Below are 23,843 nucleotides of genomic sequence, written 5' to 3'. Positions count from 1 at the left end.
TTATAACAACCTATTTTGATACATTCTAGCTACTGAGTGCTGAAAGTGAATTTGCATTTCCAGTAGGGATTTGTTTTGTAGACATACATGTATGTATCTATATCGGTAGTTATAGTCAATGATTTAGTCTAATTAGACTGGCTTGAGTGCTCCCAGTAGCAACACAAGGTAAACTTCTGTTTGTAACAGTGTTGTAATGATAGTAAAACCATAGAGACTAATTCTATGGAACAGACTATTCTGACAACTTCTGCCCTTCATGGTAAGGTTTACCTTGTACATTTCCCAGATTTGGAATTGACAGACTTACTGAATTCCTGGAATACTAAACATGATTTTGAGCGAATATTGGAAGATAGAATTGGTTCTATAATGCAATCAAAATGCTGGGAGACTATATGCACAAAAGTAAGATAATAACTTAAAAATGAGAAGCAAAATTTAATTGGTAGTTGTGGCATAGGAAAAGGGAAATAGTTCCAGTGACACGTCACGCAGTATAACATGCCATGGTTCTCTGTATTTCACCACGTGATTAATCACGCCTGCATAGTTCATGTGGTAGTTACATGATGTAGACAGACACCTTAAAAAGATGAGCCTGGTTTTTACCTCAGCATGTGAGTGAATAAAACTAGTGGCAGACATTCTGTTTCTGTGTACTGAGCCAGTTCACACAGATAGAATTTTACCTTTCCAACTGTAAAGGATACAAATAGACTTAGCTGAATAAAAATCCTGACACACAGCAGAGGTTTATGATCCTGACAGAAAATTCAAACAAAAGTTGTTTGATGCAAACTGTTGTCTGTGAATCTGATGCTTCAAAAATTTTTTGGCAGTACTGCTTGTGACAGTGCTGAGATGCTTTTCTTCAGAAGTGAAATAAAGTAAGATGGTTAAGAACTCCAGCAAATATGAGCATTTTCTTTGGTTTTAGTGTGAAGTTGCAAGCCTCCTCCATTTATTTGTGTCAAGTGCCTGGAAAAAAGTAATTTAAAAGCTCCTTGTTGTGCACTACTATATGCAAATCATTTCATTACATTTGCTTTTTGCATATGTATGGTGTCACAATACTTTGGCATATAGAAAATATATACAACTTTTTAGAAAAGAGTGAGTACTTTTCTGAGGCGGTAAGAAAACAGAAGTGCTGAAATCGAAAGCTTGTCAAATGTCTTGTTCTAATAGTTTACAGTTCCCTATATTTAGCTCTTATTTCATCTTTCTAACTTTTGACAATATTTTAAGCATTTTAAAGGTCTCGTATAGCAAATTCTCAGAACAAAAATGTTTGTGACCTTTCAAGTTCCAAGGTGCTCGCTTACTAAGTCTTCCAGATTTGTGCCTTAATGTATCATAATAGGCATCCTAATGAAGCTTTTTATGTGATAAATATTTCCCCAACCTGTCTACCTTTAAAGAATTCGTGTGTCTTCCTTCACCCATAGTTTTAAGTAGGACTGTCAATCCAATGTGTGTCTTGTTCATTCTTGGTCTACTGTCGAAGCACTTTGTAGCTGAAGTGTGTGTGCGCATGTGCAGCTGCATGTGCTGTTTTCCTGCCTTTCCTTTTGTCTGTCAAGCTTCTGGCTGATAGCAGATTAGCCATCTGAATGTGGGCAGCAAAGAGTAATGGGCTGTACAGAGTGCCTGGGGCTTCTTGCATACAATAAAATGACTCCATTATAAAGCAAAAAATGACAAGCTTGCCATGGAGGATGTCTGTACTGGGGAGATGGAGAGAGTAGCCTTTGGTTTATGATCATGTTAATGGGTGTAAAATAAACTTAATTTTTTTCAACTGTCAAAAGTATTCCTAGGTGCTTTACAGAGTAGTGCTGAAGGTTCTTCTAGCAGGAAAATACTGATGAGCTAAATGGGTGACGTACTACTTGCTATTCCTGATTGCTGTATATGTGTGGGGGAAGGAAGGGAGTAACAGCATGATGGCTCAGTTTCATTTTCATCATGCAGGTGTGTGTGGTTTTTTCCTTTCTTTTCAATTTTTTTCTCTCTAATGTTTTGCTTAGTTACAGGATTGCATAATCTGCCCTGCAGAAGTGTGTTAGGTTTATTAAGTCTTTTGGAAGATGTGCTAATACAGATTTGAAGGAAATTGGGCCAGGAACATGGCTGAGACACAGGGAATCCAGATATTGGAGGAGGACGTGAAATACAAAGCTGTAGAGAGTTGGATCAAGTAGACAAATGAGGCTGTGTGCAGAAGCACAGTAGCAGGAAAACTAACGAGGAATCTTACCAAGTTTTCTTGACAGCTACACTCACCCACTGTAAGAATCTGGTGTTTAAAAAGCCCTCTCAGTTGCCTACAGTTTACTGTGTCTGTAAGCAGTAGTGGCTGCTTGTGCACTTCTAACTTTCAGTTACATCTTTCAAGAAGATTTTTTTTGTTTGTTTTTATGGCAGTCAAGCTCTAAAAGGTGCTCTCCCCTGGAAAAAAAAAAACCAAAACAAACAAAAAAAACCCCAAAAAACCAGATGCAGTATGTTAATTTATGCTAAATGGAAGATCTTCCTGGTTTGCATCTGCTCAGGAAATTAAGACAGCTTTTGATACATTTGACCTTCCAAACTAACTGGAAAGTCAGAATAAAACCAATTTGGTATATGGAATATGGATGAATTGTTAAAACATGGAAAACCTGTCTTAAAATGCTTAATTAAAAAAACCCCCAAACCTCTTAACTGACATTTGGTTTAGTTTGTCTTGCTTGTTGTAGTCTGTTCAATGTGTCACTGTGGCCACAACTGAAGTGGACTCTGGAAATCTATGCTATAGCAGCAAAATGTATGGATTGCAGCTTTTAATAAATAAAATGGGAATGCTGTTGGAAAAAGTTTTATTTTTCTCATTCTGTTAGCTGCTGCCAAGTCTCCTTGTGACTGTTCTGGACATGGATACTATTTGTTGTAAAGATCGTGTCCCTCGAAGATCTCCTTTTAGCTGCATGTTATACACAAAGTTTCCCCAGTCTCTTGGATTGATTCGCCTTAAGTGAAAACTCTTCTTAAAAATTCCTGCTCCCTTCTTCTCCTCCAATAAAGACTTCTGCTCATCGCCTCCCCAACCCCCCAAGAAAAAGGAAACAACTGCTGAGACTGATTATACCATAGAGCTCCACAAATGCTGCTCCCTTGGCAGCAGTATTAATTCTCTTTACATACATTTTTATTTTGCAGTTCAGAATTGTTTCTGTGATCATATGAGCTTTTTATGATGCTGAAGACTGTAGCTACTTAGCAAGGAAGCTGGTGATAAAACTAAAGCTTAGTTAACTATCTTTAACAGCGGGTAATCTGTAACTGGTGACAAATAAAACACATTCCAGACTAGTTTAAGAGAGATCTGTGGGGTTTTTCTGGTCTCCTCTTTCCTTGCCCCATGTGATTGCTGTGGTTTACAGTAGGAAGCCGCTAGTTTCTGCAGTCACAGATGGAAAGGGAGGTGTATTCACTGGTAAGTGGTGTAAAGACATCTGAGTAAGAATAAGAAAGTGAACTCTCTTAGGGGAGAAGGCGTTAGCTACATATTTTACAAATCTTTCAACATCTGTGACTTAATTGGCACTCCTGAAAGCAGTATGTTGCATGTTAATGCAGCTTAGGAAAGTTGCATTTATGAATATGAATAAAAAAAATCTAGACCTCTTCTTGTCTTTTATAGGATTTTCATAGTTGCACATCAGACAGAGAAAGGTATTGCCTTGGACTGACCTGGCTGGCATGGCTGCAGTATTGTGCCAGGGCTGCTTTTCAGGATAGATCTGGAAAATTACAGAATAGCAGAGCGGCAGAATAATTGAAAGATCACTTAACCAGAAGGAAATATGGGAAATATGGGTTTCATTATCTTAAAAGTATTTAGGTAATACAAAAAAAATATTCTTTTGGTGGACAGTTTTACTTGCTGCTTTCTCTTTTTTTAGGTTGGAATGGTAGCATAGCTTGTTCAAACACCATATATGAGGAAAGTTTTCCGATATAAAAGGATCTGTGCTACTATATTCCAAACATCCATAAAAGAAGTCTTGTGATGGGGGTATATACCATTGAGGGGTGGGGTGTGTGGAACCCAATGTTCTTGCTTCCTAGAGTTGAATAATTGTTTTTTATTAGTGGCAAGTGATGTGGTATGTCAGTCTGACCAAGCTGTACACCATTTCCAAATGTCCCTTTCAGACAAATTCACTGAAACCAGGAATTTTTGAGAGCTTTCTGGGTCCTGCTAGTACCTGTTAGTTTAGAAGTAAACATTTGGTCAACTAGTATGGTTGAAGTTCTCTATTTAAAAATACACTAGTAAAATATAGTCCTAGTACTAATAAACATGATTAGCCTTCAATGATAAGCCTTTGGGTTGATGCTTAAGATCTCTTTGTAATTTTTTCTTGGTAAATACTAGTACAGCAGGATTGGAATCCTGAGTTTAGGACGTGATAATTAAGAGCACCAGCTGCAGAGCTATGGAGTGCCTAAGGTGGTATGGGGGAGAAACTTGTAAATCCATATTTTTAAGGTTTAAAATGTAACCAGTTCAGAATAGTTTTTGCTAGATTTAACTCAAACTGCAACATATTTTAAAACTTTACATAAGCAGGTTGTCTTTTGCTGATTGGAGTGAGGAGGAGGCGAAAAGATCTTAGTGTCTCCTCTGTAAAGTATCTAATGTACAAACTATGAATTTGCAGAAGGCCTTGTGCAAACAAAAGTGCAATGCTTGTCACAAAATGAGATGCTTAGAAAATACAGGTCTGGAAGGTTCCTTCTCCCCCCAGTTTTCCTGTTGGGAACCCTAGTGGCCAACCCTTGCCTTAAGCCTTGGTAAACACAGTGCTGTTAAGATGTGGAAGCTCACGGGCTTACAGTGATTTGCTCCTGCTCCCTATTTCAGCCCAGAATCATGCAGTTTACCTGTCTTTTAATTGTCTGCTGTTTTTCTTAGGTAGAACAGATTTGTTTCTGCAGTAGACAAGTAGACAAGTTAGGGTATATGAGATATTGTTTGTTGCCATCTTTTCGATGTGTTTTAGGCCCTGTGTGAATGCTGGTGACTCCAGCAAATACAAAGAAGAGTCTTTTAGATGTGCTGTATAGACAGATGTTATAAAAGCCTCATGTTTATTTCCTTATTCTGGAACTGAGTAGTTCTTAAAAGAAGTTAAATGGGTCGGTGCAATGTTGTTCTCACTCCTGGATGAAGTAGTGAATCCTGTCTTGCTTATCATATCTGGCTGCCCAAGAACTTCAAGATTTTAAGATATGCAGAGCTACAGTGTATTTTCACCTCCATTCTTCCCCCTCTTCCAAGCAAGATGGTTTTAGAGATGGGAAAAATTGCTACCAAAAAAAGCCAAATCTATGTTTTTCAGCTTAAATAAGGTTTATGATTATCTCTGCTGTAATAATAGGTGTTTTGGGTTTCTTGGACCAAATCATGCAGTTCTGGAAAGCCTATATGGTTATTACAGAGTACTTCAGTGGACACTCTGATATAGTTGGGAACTCTTTAATTTGGGTAACTTGCAGAGACTGAAATGTAATGCTCAGCTGATCAGCCTGTAGCATATGAGAACAAGGAGTGTCAAGTTCTGTTTTGGAGGAGGCACATATTCAAAATCATTCAGGTTCATTCACATGGCTTGCCCTTAGATTTCCTTTTGATGTTGACTCATAAGGGTGTTCTGGAAAACCATACATCCAAAAGCATGTTGATATTACTGCCTTGGGTGTTACTGATGATACTAATCAATACCTCTGATTCCATTTCTTTTAACTTTTGTTAACTGCATCTTATTTCTCTGTACCTCGCAGATTCCCAAGCTGTCTGGTAGCCACCACAACCGTTTACAAATCTCAGAATATTCTAAAACTAGTAAGCAACTGCACCAACATGACAAATCTGTTTGCTTACACAGCATGATAGAATAGGAGGGATTTCTGTACTATCTTGAACACAACCTGCCAGGCATTAGGAAAGCAATGTGCTTTGTTCACAGCAGGGGACAGAAGGGATTTGGAGAGAAGTGAGGCCTGCATTGCCTTGCGATGCTTGTGTTGTCATCCTCACGTGAGAAAAGAATAAGGGTTTTTTAGTCATCTCTCCTGTCTCAAACCCTGTAGAAGTGTGTCCTTATTTTTGTTGTTTTTCTTCATTTCTGCAGGCGGGACACTCATGGAAAGCCTACATGTGGGTTGTTTCCATTCAGGCTTGAGTGCTCTGGAACAAAATATTCAGTCTTTGAGATCATGTCAATCTTCTACTTAAAATGGATTCTTAGTTATTCATGTGGGAAAGGTGCAGATGAAGAAGTCATCCTGAGCATCTGCACGATTCAGGGGTCCTATTTCCTTAGCCAGAAGGAAAAAGTGTATTTTGTGCTTCCTTGAGAGGTGGTTTTTTTTTCCCATTTGTCAAAAGAATAAAGACTGTCTCCTGCCCAAAGGTTACTTAAATTGGTGCCCTAGTGTTTGAGGTGAGAGCATGTAATGTAACTAACTCCTGTCAGTTAATGGTGTGTGTCCCACTAAACACGGCCCTCTTGCTTTGCTGCTGCCTTGAGCAGTCAGTGGAGCAGTCCCATGTCTGCTGTTACCAAATTGTGTGCCTTTGGTGGAAACTGTAAGGAATAGAGGCTGCTTTTTGGCAGATGCACTCCCAGTGCTTTGGTGTAGGAACTAGAGGTGGTGGTAGTAGTAGGAGATGTTGGTGCCTTATTCTTCAGCTTTGGGGAAGTCTGGGTTGCTGACAAAGTGACAGAAACATGTCTGATTGCCAGCTACAGTGAGCTAGCATCCTTATGTGAAACCATCTCCTGTAATAAAGTGAGGTTTGAGATTTTCTCTAGCTCAGATGTCTACTGATGTCTACCAATGGCAAAATGTTATATGTAAGATGTAAAGACATAGAGTTGTTCCTAGGAAAACACTGCCTCAGAAATGCTGCCTTTTAGGCTGTAGACCTCTTTGTCGGCAGTAAAAGCAAATAACAACTTGCTTGCTGAACTGTGACCTGTTTTGGAGTGACAGTCTTGCAGCTTGCTGCATCGACAGCTGGGCTTGCCACTGTGCTGCCCGGAGCTGAGGGCGAGCTTCACAAAGGCTTTGGAAGAATACATTTGTTTTCGTTCGCTGTTGTTATTTCTCAGCAGGTTTTCAGTTGCTGCTCCCCCACTTTTAGTTGCCCTGAAGCTTCCTAGCCTGCTACTGTTTCAAGTTAGTTTCTTGTGCGCCTTCTTTAAATATCGTGAATAGCAGCTGGAAGACTCAAATAATACTTGAGAAAACTAAGAAAATCAATGATAAGTTATTTGATAAAGCTTTTTGAGCTCTTTGGTTTAGCTAAGTGATTTAAATGTGACTTTTATTCTGGTTTGAATGAACTAATTAACCTCCAGTTAGGTAGAAAAACCTATGGGTTTGTTTTTTTTATGTAAAGAGAGAAGCATATAAATGGTTTGGTCAGACTTCTTTCTAATAATAATTCAATGTTCTGCAGAGGAGTTATGTGAGTTGACATGAATCTGGATAAAAAGGAAAATTATCTATCTTTTCTAGATGAGATAATGCCAGTTGTGAGGATTAAATGTTTGTGCAAAAATTATATTATCTCTGAGCTAAATTTTGCTAAACATGCTATGACATATATTTGGCTGGCATAAACTGTATGTCAGTGTTTGTGGCAATGGGGGTTTAAACTAGTTCATTTCAAATCCTAGCAAGCAGCAGCTGAAAAACTGCTGAATGACCTTTGACATAGGGACCCATGAATGCCCTGAGTATGATTTCACTTTCACCACGTTCTTTGTGAATCTGAATGCTTGTCAAATCAGATGTGTGTTTAGACCTTTTCACTGACTGTGCTTGGAGGGAAAGAACAAAGCCTGGGGTCAACTTGGCATAATCCCTGCGTTTATCTTTATTCTATTATAGCAGCTTGTGGGGGATGGAGTTACTATTCTCTATGAGGTGAAAGTGCAAGTAGAGTATAGGTAGGCTATCCGTCTTTTCTTCCAGACTTTCCCAACAGCCTAACTGGTCTCCCATGATTTACTTGTGTTAATGTGTGGCTGACTATGCAGATTGCGAGTCGATTCATGTGCTTTGCTAGTTTTTCTACCCATCACTATTTTGTAGCTGCTGCACCTACCCACTGGTGTAAATAAACATGTATAGCTTGTCCTGGGTAGCACATGCAGGAATGGATCTGTGCTACATAGTGCTTTGTTTTCCCCAGTGGACATGGGAGAGGAGGTAGCATGGGTTTTCATATTACAACTACTTTTGCTTCAGTACGAATAATTTTTTTTTATTTTAAGAGATAAATAGCTTTATATGGTACATAGGTATTTTTGCTTTTGCAGGCTATTAGTCACACTCAAATAAGGAGTGACTAAGTCTGTTATTACTCATTCAAATTGGGAAAGCCTTTGTGTCTAAGGGAAGAACCGTAGAGTTCTACGAAATGATTGTTATAGACTTTTTGCAGTATTTTTAGATTTTACTCCTCTGGTGGAATCACTTCACAATGCAGGATTGTTTCTGTGTGGAGCTGGAGTGGTCTGAATCTGTAAACGAGCTATTGTGCAGTAAAGTACAAGTGGGTGGAGGAACTATATGACAAAAGGCCTAGTTACCTTTACAGTTTGTTCGCTGTACCTCATACACTTTGTTTCAGAAGAAAAGCACTATTCAAAGACTGGAGGATAAGGAGGCAGCCTTTCACATGAGGCTTATGGGAAATTTCTCTCTGACTTGTGGGTTTTCAGCTTGTGTAGATTTACCCTGCATCTTCTGAGGCTTTCCCTGAAACAACTTAATGTGTGTCTGAACCCTGTGCACCTCATGGGGTGAGCGCTTCCCAGTCTGATGCTTTGGCCAGTGTTTTCCACCTTAACACTTGCACTTGTTTGCGTTTGGGTGTTTTTCTGTTGACTTTTTAATTAAATTTTGAAAAGTTTATTTTTAAGGATAGAGTATGTTTGCTTGCTTTTTAAAGGCTTCCAAACTGAGAAATAATTCACCCTCATTAACTTCAGAGATTTAAAGCCCATTAAACATCAAGGAGATGTCTTTATATATATATATATAACTAACCTATTAAGAGTAATTGTGAAATCATGAGTGTACTTCTTTAGATTTTAAACTAAACTCTGAAGTTCGATGTCCTCAGCAGTTCCCTTCTACTACTTCTATGTATTTGATTACTTTCTGTTTTCATAGCTTAGAGAATAAGTTCTTAAAAACCTGTTCATTCTGCTTGAAAACAAATATGCTTCACTCAGTACCCAATTTCCAAATTTAAAACATTTTTGCACAAAGAATGACACTTGAGCTGGATGTTTTGGGGGTTTGGGGTTTTTTTTTAAAGGAGAGTTGTGTTATTTCAGTCTGTCTTGGAAGAGAGGAGAATGAGTGCTCTGGGGAGAGCAGGGCTCTTCTTCTCTTGCCTGACCCAGGCAGCTGCCTCATGCTCTCACTGGACATGAATACCCAGAGCTGGCTCCTGGTTTCCTCCCAGAAGCAACAGAAGGAGTACTCAGCTGCACAGGTCACAGCCCTGCACACAAGCTGGAACTAAAAGGCTTCAGCCCAGCAGAGTCATTTATAAAAGTAGTGGAGGCCTGGACCTATACCTCTGTTAGCTGTCTTGGGCTATGGAGGCAGTAGCCACTGGCAGGAGGGCAGAAGAGGTATTTCATCATCTCTTACTGCTTTAAGGAATATGTTTAGTGCCTTTGTTTGACACTACCAGTGCAATTTTGCTCAGAAACTCAGGCTGAGCAGCATGGTGTGCTTTTTTGCTTGGATCCTGCCCAGAGTCTGTACCCTCTCCCTTCCTATCACAACCTGACGTGGTTTGGATATTGCACTTACATACCTGAGTGTCACTAGCCTGCATTTAGGAGCTGACAAATCTGCCTGTAGTGTTCTTTGTGGCATGCTTAGTTCAATTGTATAATATTAATGACAGCAAGAACTTGCATCTTAAAACTCCCTCTTGCAGGCTGTAAACTAGTAAGTTATGTCTAGAATATGTCATAAAATATGTCACAATGCTTATTGTTCCTCTGTATAGCAAAACTCTGAACAGTTCCACTGTAGTTGAGTGAAACTGATATGTGTTTTTCAGAGCTGTTTATGAGCTCTCATCTACTAATCTTGGGTACTTGTAAATAATACCAGAAAATTCTTTGGTTGTATTAATCAGAATGAAAAGGCAACAGTCAAATGTTCATTTTTTCAGTTTCAAGTTTTTTAATTGGTAAATCAAACCTTCTGTTCTTAAAATGCTACTTACACTGTTATGTAATGACAGCTTTTCTTTTATTTCTGCCTCCCTCCTCTTCTGTCAGGCTATGAAACTACATGCTGTGTAAGAGTTTCTATTTTCTTTATGTTCTCTGTTTCAAAACTCTTTCAAACTTGAAATGTTTAGGGAGGTTTTCTAGTAACTAATGCTACCACAGCTTCTCTATTTGTTTCCAAGCCTGATATGTTCTCTTAGGGTTCTTTTGGTTTCTAGTGGTGTGAGGGTGGGATTTGGAGAGCATCTCTACCAGCTGTGAAGTGAAAAGGCTGAACCGGAGAAGCAATGCCGGAGGAAACAAACCCGCTGTTTTGTACCTAGTTGCGGAGCTGATCTGATTTCACAGCTGCTCTCAAATGCAGTTTAGTTCAAGGAGACAGCTATATACTTCAGTAATACCAACAGCTGACAATTCAGGAGTGTAAACTTGTTGGATTTTACATTTCTCTTACTGTCCCAAGTGCCTGGGGGAATAAATGAACTCTAATGTGCCTTAAAGGCTGTCTAATTTTGAATATTTTAGACCATAAAGGCACAGACAGAAGTGTATTCAAAGCCACTGTTCCTGGCAGAATAGCTGAGCAGAAGCCTGCCATGTGGGGGTCCTTCAGCTCATCTGCCCCTGCAACTTGCCATACTGTAGAGTCTTCTTGTTAGAGAGTCTTCCTTCTGATGCCTGGAGCCCAGTGGCATAAAGCATTCCTTCAAACTGGACTGAAATCTGTGTTCTAGCTCCCTGCTCTAATTTTGAGCTTTTAAACAGTGTTTGTTGAACATGTGAATGGCCTTTTATCAAAATGGAAGCTGGTGGGTTTGTCCCCAGGTTTCTCTCTGTCTGGGAACACTTGAGCCCTCTCAAGTGTCTGGCTACTGACAGCCCCAAGGCTTTTGTTTTTTCATTGAGCTTTAGTTAACTACTGTCATTTGGTTATGTTGTAGAATGTCTCATCCCAAAAGGAAAATCAAAAGTCACCTCACCTGTTCATTTAAAAATGACTCTGATCCTATTTAAGTAGCAGCTACTAAAGACTGAAGCAAGCCAACAGCTCTACACGGGTAGTATTGTGGAATTGTTCTCCAGGATTTTTATTGGTTGGTTGGTATGATTTGTTTCTTGAAGCCAGTCCTCTCCTAGTAGCTAAGAGAGGATACAGGGCAATCCAAATAATTATGAATTTAGGTCCTCGGGCAAAATAACAAGAGAGGCTGCTACTTGGGATTACTTGACAAAGTGTTAGATGAAAGAAATAATGTTCTATCAAGTAAAGATTTAGGGAAAGCATTAGGTCTGGTGGTCATGTTGAAAAAGTAAAGGTGAGGAACAAACAGCTTTTGTCAGACTTCAAGATGGCAGTATAATGCAGGATCACTGTCATGTTATTTACAGCAATATTTTGCTCAAGTCTTCCTGTAACTGCTGCTTGAATCTATGCTTTTATATCTTGATTCTTGTCTGAAAATCAGCCCTGGTCAAGGCGGCAGGCAAGCCCAAAGGAGAAAAAGAATTAATGAATTGTAGATAGGGGTGTCACTCACACTTTACCCTGGAGAATCCTACTCACCAAGAAAGCCGGGTGTAGGTGAACACCCCAGTAGGCCAACTGTTGGCATCTCAAGGGTTAAGAATGTAGCCTGTGCTTTAGCTGCTTTCACTCTTCTGTCCTTTCCTCTGACTGTGATACTGAGGGACTGAGAGAGAGAGGGATGTTAGCCTGCATAATTGCCAAACAAGTGGTCCCAGTGTTATTCTATGGGCAACCAATTGATGCAATCTGTGGCTCTGTCAACAAGTGGATCTGTTATCTCACAATTGGGACAGATTAAGAACAAGTGGTCAATTTACGGCAATTCAGGGAAGTGGTGCTTTGTTGTCTTACTGCAGTGTCTGAGCATGCCCTAACTCAAATTCCAGCTTCTGTGTTGTAGGAGTTTTTTGGTGTGTGTTTTTTTTTTTTTTTTTTGGTTTGTTTTTGTTTTGTTTAGAATACATTATTTTCTTTCACTCGACCTTTATTTATTTAATTTTCTAGTTTGTAAGTCCAGTGCTGCCTGTGTCCATGTGGCAACTGGGGAAAATGTGACAAAACTATGATAAAAAGATAAATCTATGTCAGCCCTCACACAGTTCATGAATGAGGGGTGTTTTCCCTGAGCAGTTGTGTGCTGGAAGTCATTCAGATGTGTTGCTATTTTTGAAGACAACTTTTGTAGGGCAGAGTCTCTCCCTCCTTATGTATATCTCAAAAGTATTTCCTTTTCATGCAGACAAACTTGTATGGAACATAGTTCAGGAATTCAGCTTGTTCTGTTAGCAGGCTTTCTTATTGACTTGTATTTTCCCCTAAGTCCTTTCTCAGAAAAGGTTTTTTTAAAGGACTGTTGTCCCAGCAGTTGCTTACAGCATGTGTACGTTTGGTCTATCAGCATGCCTATGTACTTTGGTTGTATAAATTGTAGAGTTGGCTCACAGTCTTGGGCACCTAAATTTAGATGCCAGGGTGTGAGCTCATTGCCTGTGCTCTCATTATAGTCTGCAGAGACCTACTCAGTGGACCTGAAGAAGTGTTCAGCTGACTGAACATAGGTATCTGCTTTAGGATGAACAGAATATACCATTGATTATAGCGGGAACTTAAGCAGCTAATTGATGCAAAAATGCCTGAATCTAGGTTTTAGTATCTGTGAGCTGCGTCTCAACGCTGTTTTTACCTTTACCAGTTGAAAAACTGTTTCATGCTCTTTCGCCCCCTTAGTGAGTTCTCACCTCTATTACTTTCTTTTGAAAATAACAATAGTGGTTGAAGTTCCTGAGTGCTAAAAGCTACATCTTGAAGATGGTACCTGTCTAGAGCTTTCTCTAACAATTTAATCTTCAGTTCTCTGGGACTCCTAGACTGGTGTCTTAGTTCAGCTGGGAAACATGCTATCTGCCCTCCCGCTGCCCCATGTGCTTCCCTTCAGAACATCTTGGTGTTGAGCTGTAGCTCAACCCATCTGACTCAAGTCAGGTTTCTTGTGTCTCCTGCTGGGAAAGGAATGAGCTTTTTGCAATCTGTATGCTATGTCAAAGTGTTGTGAGGAAACAGTAGTGAAGTTGTGCTGTTTTCTCTTGCTCAGTTGCATGTGCTATCACAGATGGTCACAACTAGCTTTTAACTTATAATGTTATTTTCTGTTGATTACTTAAATAGTGCTTTTTGTACTGAAATGATGATCATAAATGAGACTGAGGCGTTGGAGTGGGGAGGTTTAATAATGGGAAAAGCTGCTTTTAAGCTTTGAATTGAGATGAATCTATGAAGGACTTAGGACTTTTTTTTTTTTTTTTAATAGCAGTGAAATTTTCAGGGCCTTGAGTTCAATGTGATTAGAGTAATTGCTGGTTGTTTCAGATCAAGGAAGAATCAATTGTGTAGCTGAGCAACTTAGACATAAAAATGTCTTTTCTTACTCCCTTCTTCTTCTTCCTGTTATAGTCCTAGTTGCTTTCTAAAGGTTTCTTCGTAGCCAGAGTGCACCTCTCTGGGTATGCAGACAGGTTGGATTTTGCAAGGTCCTCAGTGTTCAGAGTGCACACTAACCACAGGATGCATTCAATACTTAACAGAGTGAAGTGGCTGGGGGGGGGCAGCACAGACACAAACTGAAGAATGGTGTTTAAACAAATAGATACTTTTAGTTAAATCTCCCACACTGTATAAAGTTTTAGCTGAAATTGTTCCATCTTTTAATGTTCATGCTGTACAGTGTTGTTTTACAGTACTTTTGACTTCATTTATGGAAATTGATAGATTTATGTTAGAACAGGAGTAGGTCTTCTCTGTTGTAATAAACTAGGGGACTGGTGGAATGCAGAGTAGGCATCCTCTAGGAATTCAGCCTGTAACTGTCTCTTCTAAAAATCTCAGATTCTGAGATAAAGTGATGGGATTGTTTGAACCATCCCTACAGGTATAGACTTCTCAGGAGGAGATTAAGAGGGGATGGTATCACTGTCTCAAACTTCATGCTGATTTTTTTTCTGCAGTGTCTTGTTCTGCAGATATAAATACAGGCAGCCTGACAAGTATCTTTTCTTCCTTTTCTTCTCTCTCATAACTGTATCAGTGTAGTATCTGTCTGCTTTGAAACATCAGTTTGTATTTGGGGTTTATTTGTGTCATGGCTTTTACTTGAGAGCTAAAAATTCCTATTAAAAATTGCAGAGGAGATAAGTATGTATGTGTAACTGTATTAGAAGTTTTACATTAATTTTTCCAAATTCTCATTGAAAAGAACTAATTTAATTTCATCGAATATGCAGTATATTAATCTATTTCTGTAGAAATCAAAATCTCTTGAAGTTATACAAGAAGCTCTATTAAAAGTCACCACATTCCTTCAATGATCTGGAAATGTGATATTTGAGTGAAAATTACCTATGCAGTGCCTTCTTCCGATCCTTTCATGTTAGTGTAAATTTTAAGAAGTCTTTAGGAAATGCTTTTTTAAAAAAACCTTAACATATTTTTAGCTGTTTTGAATATCCTTTTGAAGAATTCAAATCCATGTGTTTGAGAGTGAAACTTATGAAAAGTATTATGAAAGAAACTGGTGATCTGAAAATAATTTGTCCTATATGTGGCAGTAAGTGAGATTATCTACTCAGAAGGAATGTTCACTCACTAACTTTTCATATTGACCTTTTGGGGATTTCAGTCTTGAATAGCTTCAGCTAGAATGTAATTACTGAAAACCCTAGAAAGTCTTTCAGACTGTAGTTGCTCACTGCTGCTAATGTGTGCATACCTTAGAAAGGATGGTCCTGAAAGACACTGAGGTTCGTGGTGTCAGCTGATTGTGAGCTTCCAGGACTCTGAGATGGCTCCTTGTTGGCAGGAGAGTTGCAGTTGTGTATGTCACTAGTGAAGACCAGAGCTAGAATATCATGCCCACTTCTTGTACCAGCTCTCCAGAATTGTTGCCAGCCTGATCTACAGGAAAGATTGTCTGTGTTTGTATTAAAACACAAACCAAACTGACAAACAAATATGAACAACCCCAACCAAAACCACCACAACCAAAAAAAAAAAAAACAAAAAAAACCCAAAGCAAACCACTAAATTTATATCAAAATTTCAGCAAAACTGTTAGTGCTGAGAATAAGGAAGCATACTTTGAGTTTACCTGAAGGAAGAGTAAGAAATATTGTGGTAAGTCTCATAGCTCAGAGGAAGATGTGAAAGCTGAAGTTGGGTAGTTTTAGCAGGTAAAGGTAGATGTCTATTGCTCATCAGTAGCTATACTAGCATAGCTTCTACTTCTACATGCCACATCTTAAAGACAGTTAAATTTGGGGAGTTTACCAAACATTAGTTTGTGATGACCATAAATGAATTTCTTAAATGGGCTTAATAAGCCTTTTTAAATAGTAGTTTCTGGGTTAACCAGAAATCATGGACTTCTTGAGCTGGTGGCTGAAACTTGTGTTCTGTGCTACTCAAGGTGACAGACTAGATCATCATGCTGGTATCTGTTTTTAACCCAGGGATGGGGGGGACACACAATTCTTTGCACATTTGGAAATGAATTACAGTCTAGATATAAGACTTCAGTATTTGTATTCTGAGAAATGTTCCCAAATTACCGGTAGCTTAAGAAAAGTTGAGAAAAAATTACTCAGATGCAGTTTGGTTAAGATTACATGCATGCAACGCATCTCTAAGTTTGGAGAATATATGCAGCCTTTTTCACAAATATTCTTTTATGTGATAATTTGACTGTATGTCTTCTACACTTTGTTTAAAATGGATACGCCTGCATCCCTCTCCCATGGCAAAAGTACATTGCAGTGGAATAGTTGTTGGGCAGCATTGGTATATTGGTGAGAGCTTTCTGCAGATAGCAGAGCTCTTAGGGGTTATTTCCCCCAACAGGTAAATTGGGAAGTTAATTAATAGCTGATTCTTACATCACCTCCACTATTGAGTTTTGCGTGTAATCTAAACAGTTGAAGAAGGATGTTCTTGGGGTTATAACACAAGAACAGCAAGTAAGACTTGATCTCAGGTAGAACTGTAGATTATTTGCATTACTTATATGTTCAGATATCAAACTTCTGAGTTTTTTAATAATGAGTGCCCGGCCATACTTTGTCTGGGGGCTGGGTGATGCTAGGTTCTCTTTCTTGGTCACATGTGCAGCAGCTGCCCACAATAAGCTGGAGATGCTCTTGACGTACACCTGATAACCAAATTTTTTTCAACTAGATTGTTGTATTGGGAAGAAACAGTTACTGTACAATGTATTGGCTGCTGTTGGCTTCTAAAAACTTAGCAAGGGGTGAGTGTACTGTTAACATCCTTCTGTTACAAGATTTATTTTATTGTTTACCTCTCAAGATGTTTGAGCATTTTTTTAAAGCCAGCTTTAAACAGGAGATGCTGTTGACTGGGGTGGAAGGGGAAAACACATTGCTGATGCTGTCAGTGATCCTTTCTGCTGTTTATTGAGTGGAATAACTTGACAGAGGTGACTGTTTTGATCCTTGCTCATATGCTGATGCACCTTAAATCTCTGATGTTACCATTGGAAAGGCTGTAACTGCATTTTTTATGGCACAGTGCATATCTAATATTTTTGATTTGTCTTCCAGAAGGGAAGAGAAGTAGTTGTGATGTTTCAAATGGATCAGTAAGGAGAAAGGAACTATGCTGGTCATCAGCATCACTGCAACTCTAATTGCTAGCTATTTTGCAGAGTGATGATGATGATGATGTGAAATAGTCATCTTTTTCCCATTCTGCTCTTGCTAGTGCAGTTGAAAGCCACTATGGTTGTAACCTACCTACAGTGCTGCAGATCAATGTTTGCTTTTTCTCTGAGGCGGTTTTCTGCTGAATGCGTGTGCTCTTTGGTTATCTACCCTGTGTTTCAGCATATCTAAGGTGCCTGGCCTTCTGGAAACACAGCCCAACATGGCCCTTAACTGCACAGCTGTCAAATGGACTGGTGTTGGCCAGGATCAGCTTTGAAATGCTGGCAGCCCCAGGAGCCTGTCTGCTTTCTTTGTGGTGCGGGAGTTGTCTGGAGGACTCTGCTTGGTAAACTCTGGGAGATTGCACCCCATGGATCAACCAGCATCTGTTTTACTGGATAGGAACAAGAAATATTTCACAACTTTACTTAATAGCATCCTCCTTGGAGGTTTTTAGCGTGGAAGAGTTACCCAGGGAGGAATATCCATCTGCAGTGCAATTCTGTTCAGTGTAGAATGTAGCTCTTTGCAGAAGTCAGAGAAGAGTTACAATGTCAATCAACCTCTATGAATTACTTTGCTGCAAGCAACATCGTTACTATGATTCAGATAATCTGGTTCTTTCAAAAATTCTTGAAAAGAAACAGATTTACTTAGTCTAGTCTAGTGCAAGCAACATGCATCATAGGCTTTCCACAACTGCATCTTGCTCAAGTTGGAATCTCTACAGGAAGTGTATGCTACTTTAATTTTAAAATTTTTTTTAGTTTTGGGAAGGTGGTGTTCTCAGCTAAAAAATTATTCTTTCAACAGTATAAACCAAAAATATCTTCAGATTCTGGGTATTGTAGGGATTTAAATGTATTTGTTCTGTTCCAAGTGTAAGGACATACATGGCAGGAAATTGTTTTGGGTTTTGTAAGCTGTTTAGAGTTATTTCTTCTTTTGAAGGATGTGATTGTTCTGGTGTATTCTTGTTGCAGTAGCGTGTAACAGTAGTTGAACTGAAACAAGGCCAACAGTCTCTGTTGGTATAACTACAGCACTGAGATATTGATCACATACAGGTATAAAAATACATCATCTATGCTAGAAGAACTCAACTCAAGTTTAGACAGGCTGCATCTGTTTAATCCCAAACATTCTTCTGAGTCAATTTACTAGTTCTTTGTGTCTTTGTCTTTTTTTTTTCCTTCTAGTTTTTGCATTCCCCCTATGCTTTTTCACAGTTTCTTTGTTTATATTGCAAAAATAATAAAAGATGGATGCTTCTTGGGTTTGGGGCCCAAGTGGACCTTTCTGCTTTTGGACCTGTGTGAGGTTTTTTTCCCTTTGTTTCCCCTTGTCCCTGCCCTCCCCCCCCCCGCCCCCAGCCTAACTGGAGTGTTTAGGTTTAGCTCTAGCAGTGCTCTGAACCTAATTTCTGGTGAAGTAGGAACAAAGCTTCTGCTAACTGTGCAAGTGTAGAAGATATGTATAAATTGCTAGATGTGATGACTATAACAATTACACAAACATGAAACTCAGCCTTGGATTTCTTTTAGGATGGCATTCTGAAGTTAAACTTGTAATGTTTTTGGTAAGGTCAGTAATGACCTGGAGCAGTCCTGTAATGACTGTGTAGAGTTGTATAGTATTTGTGTGTAAAGGACTAGGGACAGGGGCATCTGTATTAAGTAATTATTTTTTTTTGTAATGAGAATGTCTTTTAACTAGTTGAGTACCATCTCATTAGTTTGAACAGGTTAGAAAAATGTTTCTTTTAATGTATAAAGCAAACCTGTTGCTTACAGCTTCAACATTACAGTAGTTTTTTTGCTGCCGAGTAACAGCAGGAAGTTCCTGCCACTGTGCCATCAACATAAAAGTTTAAGTAACAGTCTTGGGTACCGAAAGGCATCTCTTGTCCTGTGACTGAATTAACTCCTAACAATGCTATCATACCTGTCAGTGATTTCCTTTGAGGTATATCAACCAATTTTTTGTAAAGAAAGACACCTACTATGATGTCTGCTGGAATCTGGACAGCCGATCACCATTTTCCAGTGGTTGTTTTGAACCACCAAAGCAGCAGTTATATGGTAATGGACCATTTCAAACCTGTATGGTTTGCACTTACTTTAGTAGAGCTGCTTAGTCAAGTGAAGCAGCTGTAAATGAGTCCAGCAGTTTTTTAGGTAGTTTCAAAGAGTTCCCCGAGGAGTAACTTCTGAAAGGGACCCAGAAGGAATTTCTTTTAAATGCTTATCAATGTTTTTGATACCATGGACTGTAACAGATTTCCAGTGTAGAAAGCAGGCGGCTGTCAGGCATGGTTTGGAAAGTTACAGATTGTTAAGAGAAAAGAAAAAAAGAGACAAAAAATTTATTTCCATGAGATTTTCCTTTCCTAAAACAGTTAGCACTACTATAGATCCAGCTCTCTGTGTCACCAGCATGAGAAGCATGGAAGAAATGCAGTTTTTGTCCCAATGTGTAGGAGTTTGAGAAAAGTCCCATAAAGAGTATTTCTATAGCTTTGAGCTCCAAAACCAAACAAAACCCAACAGCCCCTCCTTCCCCCCCATTTAAATGTGGTTGGAATAGATGGAACAAACCACAAAGCAAACTAATGCAAAGATGTCTGACAGTCTGTTTTGAGACTCATTTCAAGGTGAGGTGTGTGGCATTTAGCTGGTTGTAAGAAGCTGTTCAGAGTCCATTATTTTGAGGTTTGAGAATCTAGGTATTCACATTTAGAAATAAATTTCACTGGTATTAGTTTCACTGTTTCACTGTTTCCGATTCCAGGTTCCATGTGCTGTTGTTACATTAATAAATAGCACAGCCAATAAAATATATTAGGTATGGCAGGAGACATTGTTAACAGCTTCCGCTGTTCCCATGGAGGTGAGATGTGAATGAAGAGCTCAACTTATGTTTTGAAGATGAGAACACAACTTTGCTGCTGTGCTTTCACCTATCCAAACCTGTAAGTTGTTACGTGGTTGAGTTAGTAGTTATTTGGGGATTGTAATGCATCTTGCTGATGAATTCTGTTTAAAATGACCAGACTTCTTGAAATGTTGCAATGCTCCTGTGTTATTTAACTGCATAAACATGTGTTGCCTTCATCCCTTCCTTTCAGCCTAACCCTGGAGTGAGACAGGCAATATCAGTATTTGTCTTCTGTGATGCTGTGCCATGAATAATCTCAGTAGAGAGTCTACCAGAGTTCTAGTTGCAATCCTGAGAAGTTGATCTGGTTATGTTTTGGCACTTCTGTGGTATTTGTATGGATGCTTGTTCAGCATACGAAAGAAGCACCGAAGGACTGTTTTTCAGACAATACAAATGTAGACGTGGGTGGCCTCCTAGATATCTTCAGCTCTTCCTCCAACTTGCTCCACTTCAATGAATGTTAGTGGACAGGGAGAGAGTGCACCACAGGTAAGTGAAGGTATATGTGCTTCAGCTGGTGAGCTCTTAACTTCTTGAGCTGTAGGAATGATACTTAGGCTTATCTTGAGTGGGCACTCCTGTGGTTGATTCTTCTGTTGTGCTCTAAATGCTTTTAATGGTATACTTAACAATTCAGACAGCCTTTCTGCACAGAAATATCTTTGGAAGCCAAGTTTTGTAATTTATGGCTGTTATTACTGCTATTATCCCATTCAAAAAAGGGTATGCAATTCCAAGAGTAGCAAGAGTATTTTCGGATAACTGCTTGGTCTTGTGTCAGGAGAGGAACATCTCTTTTGGGGCATCTCAGAACTAACTTGCAGCAAGATCAGGAAGGTAGACACTGTGGTCTATTTTCATTGTCCAAGCAGTGCTATGTAGTCACTTGGACTCAGGACAGAGCTGGTAGAGTAAGTTGAAAATCCTGAATCTGGTGCTGCATCCTGATACATCTCATTGTATGCCAGTTCTATTTTCTTATGCTCTGTGCCTCAAATAGGGGTGTTCTGAAGGTTTACAAAAAAGGATTTATGCTGTTTCTCAGGCATTGGGCTGTCATTGTATTTGGACAAAACGCTTAGAAACACAGCTACCTGTTCAAAGTTGCTTTGTGAAACCAGTTATTTCATATTTCCCCAAGCAGATATTGAACCAGATATCTACAGCATATTCTTGCACTATGTACTACCTATTGTTATGACTTTAGTCACCATTCCTGTAAGTCCTCTATGAATGAGGAAATCCACCTTGTTAATGCCTCTAAATTTGATCATTCCTGTAGTGTGGCAATTCCTGTGCATTTCAGGTTCTGAAACTTAATGGCCTTTTCCCTGGTATGAAAGCATCAATTATTTGTAGACTTTTCTCAACCATAATTAAATGTACAAAGAAGTAATTTATTGTTTTTCTTTGAAGGTGTCTGGCCAAGATGTGGGGAAAATTCTTATCCTGATACTGAAGCATGTCTTGTAAATTACCTGTTCATTGACCTATGTGAAACAGAATGATTCCCTTGGAAAAGCCTCTTGTGATTGTCATACCTTCTCTGTTAATATAAACCTTTAATTTTGTTTGTTTTGAATGAGAAAAGAGATGTCTGCTGATATATGCAATTGACTCTCTTTAAAGGCACTATTTAGAATGGAAAGACTTTGGCTCAGTGAAAGGATTTAATTGTGAAGTACAGAAAACTTGTCTATGAAGCTGTGACGATGGAAATGAAGTTGACGTTCCAGCCATCCATGGATACCTCATCCCAAAACACTACGGCGCTTCAGGGAAAGTAGGACACCAAAGGCAAGACAGTAGTGTACTGGAAACTTATCCCGATTGCATTGGTTTCAGAGGTGTTGGCCAGCATGCCTTGACTGATATAGCTATGGCAGTAAAAGTTCCCTGAGTCACTTAGAAGTTTATATTGACAAACTCTGGTTTTCCTGTAACACACTTGGAGATACTAAGATAAGCCAGTAAATGTTATTGGATCTGTCCTATTCCTAAGCAGGCGGTGCAGGTCATGACTTGGCTGGTTGTGTTGAACTGGCAGAGCCCTTCAGTTACACATCTCATGCTGCAGAGTGGAATGCGATTCTTGAGGCCCATGGAATGTGGGCTTCCTCACCCGTGAATCTGAAGGATGGTGTAGCATGACCTCACTTCTGTCCTGGTGCATGGTGGCTCCACTGGTTGTCTCACCAAGAGCTGAAGGCTTAACCTCTTGTGATTTTGGAGAACTAGGCTTTTCTCCTCAAGCCTGATTAACTGTTAATTCCTTATCAATTTAACTTCTGCTGTGTCATGTGCTTTATTTTAATAGCCGTGACTCACTGTATGGGCACCAGTGTGTTATGCTGAGTTCAAGTAATAGCCTTCCCTCGGTCATGGCCGTGCTTCGGCATCGAGCTCTGGCTGTGAGCGGCATTGGGTTACTCAGGAGAGGAAGGGCGTGGAGGAAATGTGATACAGCTTGACAAATGGCCTGTAACCCTTTTAGCCTGAACCTGCCAGAACATACACACATAGTCAAGGCCATATGCTGCTTAAAGATTATTTTATATATGAAAAGAGAAGAGCAGCTGGCAGACATAGCTAATACAGCAGAGTTCATGGAGTTGAGACGTCCCAGGCCTGAAGCTTCAGGCTTCTGGGAACCAGCCTAGTTGCAGGAGAGACAACATGTCTTATGGCTGTGCATTAATTCAAGGGGGAAAAATCAGTTCTACATTTTGGGTTTTTTTAATAAAAGGAGCACAAAAAACCCAGGAAAAATTATCAGAACCTGTACTTCAAGTACAGGTGGTCGGTGCAGTGCTTTTTTTGGGGAAATAGTAGCTGACAAATGCAGAATGGAAAGACACCCATTCAAATATAGGGACTCATAACATGTTTGAAGATACACTATAAAGCTTGAGTGTGAAAGAGCAACCCTGGGCAAGAATTAAAAGCTTTGGAATAAGATGTTTTCTACTTCTTGGAACAGCTTGGTTTCATATTTTTCTCTTGTAAACCTCACAGTTTAATATTTGGGTACTGTAATTTGTTTTGACCTAATAGTAAGCCAGTCTCAAGACAAGCAGATTCATGTTCTTAAGTCTCTTGTAAGGGCCTCCTGTCTCTGTGGTGCATTGAAGAAATAATGCCAGGCATTATGACTACATAAAAACTCTAAAGTGTTCATGTAACTGTTAATAAACACTGTCTTGAGAGGCTGTAGGCTTTGTTGAAGTCCGAGTGTTCCTTTGACAGCTTTTTTTGCCATCATGCTAGTCAAAGAGCAACAAAGGAGGTGGCTTAATTAGGGGGTGACCAGAAAAGCAGTGTAAGAAGGAGCCACGTTCTCAAAAATATTATTGTGTGCATTTTACAACCATTTCCCGTGCACTTACCTGGGCTTAAGATGTTTCTGTGTAACAACTGGGTTTTTTTTAAGTTCATTCCCTACCGTTCCCACTGGGTCTTCTCCTCAACTGCTTATCTTCTGTCTCATACTGTGAGTGAAGAAGAAAAGTAGAAAAATTTCCCAGCATGTGGAGTAGATTCAGCCAGGAATGGCCTTGGGTTGTCTTCCAGAGCAGGGAGATGTGCTGCAGTGAAAAGAGTGCACAGGGAAAGAGGCATGAAAGGAGCTATGGCAGACTCTGTCCTGTGGGATAAGGGATGAGGTACACTAGTTTCATCTTAATTTAATGTGAAATATGGGGGAAGGCTGAGGATGGGGATTGTAAGTTCTGTATTACATAAAGGTATAAGATTCTGGAACTTAGCTTTGCGTGAAGGAAGCATTACGTAACAAAATAAAATATTAATATGAGATTTTTAGCAAGGAGACAAATTTAA

General features: G+C 39.4%; 1 protein-coding gene and 1 long non-coding RNA gene across 3 annotated transcripts in view; both read left to right on the top strand.

The window, feature by feature from the left end:
• Positions 1-23,843, top strand: part of ZEB1 (zinc finger E-box binding homeobox 1) — a 122,281-nt gene that overhangs the window by 9,886 nt on the left and 88,552 nt on the right. The window lies entirely within an intron of this gene.
• Positions 19,282-22,150, top strand: LOC125321240. Its single transcript, XR_007201497.1, has 3 exons — positions 19,282-20,037; positions 20,194-20,495; positions 21,636-22,150. It is a non-coding gene; the product is annotated as an uncharacterized LOC125321240 (long non-coding RNA).

Source organism: Corvus hawaiiensis, chromosome 1 (assembly GCF_020740725.1).
Source record: "Corvus hawaiiensis isolate bCorHaw1 chromosome 1, bCorHaw1.pri.cur, whole genome shotgun sequence".
In the NCBI taxonomy this organism is placed as follows: Eukaryota; Metazoa; Chordata; class Aves; order Passeriformes; family Corvidae; genus Corvus; species Corvus hawaiiensis.
The sequence above is the reverse complement of the archived record's forward strand: the minus strand, read 5'-3'. Positions and strand labels throughout refer to the sequence as shown.